This window comes from Lathyrus oleraceus, chromosome 3 (assembly GCF_024323335.1).
Source record: "Lathyrus oleraceus cultivar Zhongwan6 chromosome 3, CAAS_Psat_ZW6_1.0, whole genome shotgun sequence".
Lineage (NCBI taxonomy): Eukaryota > Viridiplantae > Streptophyta > Magnoliopsida > Fabales > Fabaceae > Lathyrus > Lathyrus oleraceus.
This window is the reverse complement of record NC_066581.1, coordinates 215,290,734-215,296,733: the sequence shown is the minus strand read 5'-3', so window position 1 is coordinate 215,296,733 and position 6,000 is coordinate 215,290,734.

Genomic DNA, 6,000 nt, shown 5'->3' with positions numbered 1-6,000 from the left:
CCATGGCATAGTGAAATTCCAAAATACACATCCAATGGCTATGGGACAAGTTGCAACAGATCACACATGTCATTTTGAGAGTGTGTGAGCTGTCAATGAGCTGTCACAGAGCTCATATGAAAAGACCATTTTGCCCTTGCTTTGAAAGTGACACTTTTGCTAATTACCTTGCACTTTGGTTAAATCATGATTAAGAGCTGATTAATTGGAAGTATAAATTCCTAATCATAACAAACTTCTGATTATAATCACAATTCACCAGAAATTGCAAAAAATTTCCCTCCAATTCTCAAGAAAACTCAAGAACATTCAAGAACAAAAATCCACAAATCTCTTCCAATTCTTCACCAAATCGTGTGGTTCTTCTTGCTGCCTCTTCCTTGGATCTTCTTCTTCAACTGTTTTGGCAAAGCAACATCAAAATCCTCAAGATCCGTGACTGTCCAAGTAATGCTCATCCATGGTGAATTTGAATTCTGTCCGTTAGAAGCAACTTTGAGCTGAAGCGATTGTTCTAATCACCTTCCTAAGGCTTCATCTTCAACTGTTTTTGGCAATTGGATCAAGAAACTTCAAGAACAACTTCTGCCATCACAACAAGGTTAGGATTCGAAATTCACCATTGCTTTAATTGTGATATGCTTCTTGTAGTTCGTTCCATGTAGATCATCCTGATATGAATAGTTTGTGAAATGATTAACTGTAGAGAAAGTTATCTTGATTTTTAGTTTGATGTGTGTTTGCATTTTCGATCGATCCCGTGCGTACAGTAGGAATTAGGGAAAAATAATTACATATTCGTGATCCTGGTGTTCATACGGTTCTAACGGTTATAAGCATGTTGATTTTGGTGAGAATTTGATGTTCATGTGTTCATGTGGATTCTGGAAAAATATGCGATGAAGATGATGAGATTTCTGGAAAATCTCTTAGTTTGATCCATACGCTGGCCTGGCCGTTTTCAAATCATGTTTGCCGCGCGAATCTGGCCAATCACGAGCTTCCAGCGTAAAAATGATACGCACGCGTTTTGGCATGGCAGATGGATATTACAAGTTTGCCACTCGGTCCAAATTAATTAAATTAATCCATTCAATAATTATTTAACAATTCATTCAATCTTTAAAAAATCATAAAAACATAATTACAAGTCCAAAAATAGTGAGGTTTTTTTTGTTAGTTTCCAATTTCTCTCTAGTTTTTTATGAGCATGATATCACAAGTTGTGCATGGTGAAATGTTGACCTGGCCTATTGATCTTTGACTTGTGTGTATATTTTACATGTTTCACCATATTCATCATGAAATGCTCATACATTAAAAGAAATTCCTGAAATTTTTTGAGCTCATTCTAGACATGTTGATGGTGATTTACATATAAAGTTTGTGATTTTTGGATACCTGAGGATTGAGATATGATTTTTTGAATCTAGGTGTGACAATGTGTGTCACACCTAGCTAGGTCAACTTCATGAATTCTTTTGCTTGGCCTATGATTGTTGGATTGGATTGAAATTTTGCATGGATGATTATTGATATGTTGAGATGTTATGTGAATTTTTCTGGATTTTTCTATGGCATTTTCAATTTGATTGATATTTTTCTTCTCTGTTGGCTCATTGTGCAAGCTTGTGTGACACATGTTTGTATATCTTGTGTGAAATTCTCATATGGTTTTGGATGAATGTGAAATTTGGTATGCTGATTGTTGACACATTGTAGGACATCACTGTTTTGGTCCCATTCATTTCTTAATTGTTCTCACTCTGTTATGAATTTTTGAAGTGAATGTATGTGTTGATACCTTGAATTGGCTTGAATAATTGTGTCTGGATTTCTTGATTTTCATTGACCTAGTTTATTTTGTCCAATTGAGCTGAAAATTGACATGCTATACCTTGAATAGGTCCTGTTTAGGTGTGAATTATTTGAGGATTTTTGGAATTGTTTTGGTATGCTTTTGATGGAAGTCATTCTGTTTGGACATTGGATGTTGCATTTGACCTAGTTTGACTTGTTTTGGTCATGAAATGAATATGGTAAATGATGTGAGTATGGGATCAATTGCATTTGTTTTCTATTTGTGTTAATTTGGTTTTGGTTGAGAATTACTTGCTGTTTAGATTTTTTTCTCCCTTTTGGACCCTAGGCTTGGCCTAGTGGTCTAGTTTCTCACATTTGGTTTGACTTTTCAGGATGAAATGCATAATGCTCAAGGAGAATGATTCAAGTCAATTAAATTGAGATTGTTTGATGTTGAAAACTAATTTGACTTTGTTTTGTAGGTTGTGAAGCTTGAGCTTGAGCTTATAGCTTGCACTTGTGTGCATTAATCTGTGTTGCTTAATCTGTATAGTCTGACTGATTAACATTTGTTGTTTATTGTTGTTTGTCTGAGTACTGATGATACTTGATTGATTTCAGGTACATTTAGTCGCTTACAGTTCTTTAAGAACTTGCTTGCTGCTGCTTGGTTTTTAAACCACTTGAGGTAGGACTTTTATTCTTCATGTAGTCTGGGAGACCCGACCTGTTACTTGGCCGGGCAAAAATGTTGAAGTCCTCCTTAAGAGGCGATGTTTGTGATTGTTTAATATTGTGCCCAAGCAGGTGAAGTCCTCTATGAGGCAATTGGTGGAAGCCAAGGGATATGCAATCTATCCCCCACTACTCTGTGAGTCGTCCCTCTGCTCACACGGCTGTGTGTTGATGCATTGGGACACAAACCCAAGATCCTGTGCTGTTGCACAATCGAGTCAGAGTCGTTGAGCGTAGAAGGGTCCCTCCATTCTGGACCCACGCTCCTTTGTCTAAAAGCTCTCCCTGGTCAGGGATAGGAGCTGTGAGGTCTCATCCTCACTTCACCTTTCATCTGCTTCACCTTAGCCTCGTAATGGCAAGGTTAAGAGCGAATACTACCCATGTACAGATGGCTTGCTTCGGCAGTCAAACCCATTGTGTGAGCCTCACTTGATTGGTTATAGTGTGTGCTATGTGAATATTTGTTTGAAATGCTTTGTTTGCTCTATTTGCCTGTATGCTTGTATGCTTTCTTCCTGGATAGGATTAGATTGCAGTTGTGCAAGTAGGTAGAAACCCCAACGTAGGGTAATGATGCATGACAACACTAGGCTCGAGTCCAGCTCCCTGGTAGTGTGTCTTCCCTTGGTTTCTGGCTAGATTTTCTTTCCCTTGAGGGGGAACTACATCGCCCTGATCCTCGTTCCAGACGAGGTATGTAGCCAGGAGGTCGTGCGAGACCTCTCCGGGCACCTTTTTTTCTTTTTGTGTATGTTTGCTTGTTATCTGATTGTGTGTTTTGGTTCGGATGCCGACGTAAGTCCAGTGATTGGCAATCGGGCTCCACGTTTGCCGTTTTGTGCGTGTTTTGGTTCGGATGCTGACGTAATTCCATCAAGTGGTTGTCGGGCTCCATGTTTGCCATCTGTTTGTGCGTTTTGTGTTGTTTGGCGTGCGTAAGCCGAACTACGGCAGCTCTGATTCTCGTTCCAGACGAGATACGTAGGCATAGGATGCGACGTCCTTTCGAGCTCTCTTCTTCTTAACCCCACTTGTGTTGTCTTAGCGTGTGTGTATGATGTTTGTCTGTTTGTTTTAGCAACCTTTTCTTTTTTTTAGAACGTGGATCCCGTCGAGTACGACGGACGTGAGGGGTGCTAATACCTTCCCCTTGCGTAACCGACTCCCTTACCCTTTCTCTTTGGTCGCGAGACCATTTCCTTTCCAGGTTTCTCTGAGCGTTTCCTTTCCCTATTTTGGGATAAATAACGCGCAGTGGCGGCTCTGTGTTGTGTTTTTATTTGGGTCCCGCCGGTTGTTTTTCGCGGAAGCGACACTCATCAACCCTTCATCAACCTGAGTAGTCAACAGAGGCAGAAGCTTCCCATAGCGAGCTTTGAAACCCAAGGGATCTAATACATAAGATGTCAGATTCCTTAACTCTTTCACATCAGGCTGTCTAAAGCTGTACTTCTTTGTATGCCTTTTTGGTCTTTCCATGTCTGAAAATTTTGCAAATAAACCCTTTAAGTTCCTTGAAAATTTTCTGATTTTTCTGATGACATGAATGCAGATGAATGCATGAATGCATGAATGCAACAATCACACTCAAGGATCAAGCAAAGCACACCAGACAAAGGTCATGGGAAAGCTCATTGTATCCCTAATATCAATCATCCATTTTGGTGGATTTAGGTTTTCACCTTATCAACACCCAAGTTCCATTGATATTAACGGTACATGAACCGGCTCAAACATCCTTAATATCAATCATCCATTTTGGCGGATTATGGTTTGCACCTTATCAACGCCCAAGTTCCATTGATATTAAGGTTGTCTGAACGACTCAACCATGAATCACGGGTTTGCTGAGAGTCACGAGCATGGAGTCTCGGTTAAGAACCACCCAAAGGGAGTGTACTAGGGTTTCAACCTGCCAGACATGTTCTACCAGAGGTTCCCATAATCATCGTCCCATCTCTCGGATATTATCGGAGGAACGAATACTCGTATTCCAAAAATATTCTCAAGAGAGACTCTTATGAGTGTAGTATCGCGTGACAATCGCATCAGATCTGACATCTGAACGACCTCCGCACTACGTCCTAAAATAGGCCAAGATGGGCTTGGTAAACTATGGTCCTTGGCTTCTAAGGCACATGATTGAAAGAATAATGCCTAACCACAAATAACTTGTGTGACATTATTAATCCAACATGACCTCCACCAAGTGAATGGACTCGCAAGTCAACTGGCCAAGGAATACTCCACACCAGTCAACAAGACTACGCCATTCTCCTATCCTAAGGTGCACTCGAGTTCGGGTATAGAACTCATCTCATAGAGATCACCAAAGCAAACAGCAAATGTATATCAAGCAATTCAAACATTACAATCAATACAGTTATCCCAAATTGTACAAAAATATGTCAAATAACAGATAAACAAATATCATACAACAAGGGTGAAAAGTAGGCAATACCACCAAGGAAATCCTTTCCCCAGCAAAGTCGCCACTTTTCTGTAGCGGTGTATTCGTCGCTATATGATTTATTGATTAAACCATAAGCAAAACATACAAAGAAATCGAGTCGCCACCGCACTTTTATTTATCCAAAGGATTGGCTAAAAAGCGAACAAAAGCCTAAGAAGTTTTACACATAGAAAACTAATGAAAAGATCAGAGAATCTGGGTAAGGGGTAAATTACGCAATGGGAAGGTGTTAGGCACCCAAAACGTCCTAGGTACTCCTAGGGAGCCCTTTTCACACTTGTTGTATAAAAATGTTTGTTTGTTTATGACATATTGTGCAAACATGATTGGGAAGATGAGAAAAGAATGTACAATTTTATTATTTTTGTGTTTGAACGGATGAACCCGTTGCCTACGTACCTTTCCATGAAAAGGTAAAGGATCAAAACGCCGTAGTTCGGCTAAAAAATTTCCAAAATATGAGTGAGTTCATTTTAAAACAAGAGCACTAAGGCTTTTCATTATCAACGGGAGAAAACTCAACCAATACCAACAATCCACCATGCAAGGATGGATTCAACATACTAGTGAGGAGTTAACCCTATAATAAGTATGGAAGACTTACAATCAACTCACTAAGGATGTGGTGAGATTTACATCAACCACTATGAGAATTGAAACCTATGGCTAATGTATGAAAACATATCAACAATGGACAAAGCCACAAAACAATTGAATGGGTGAAGTTAATTGACTATGAGTATTCACAAAAGGATGGTCAAAATATGATTAAGATTCAATTCAGAGAAGTGTTATGAAAATGAATTTTGAAAAGTCAAGGACTTAAGGTCCAGGTTTCTAATTTGAAAAGCCATGAAGATGTTTGCATACTATGCATTTACAAGTTTCAAAAGTCAACAAGTGAAAAGGGGTTTTGAGACAAAAAGGATGTGGATGAAGGAGTGTAAAACTTCCTAGAAGTTCACCTCTTGAAATCATATAGAAGA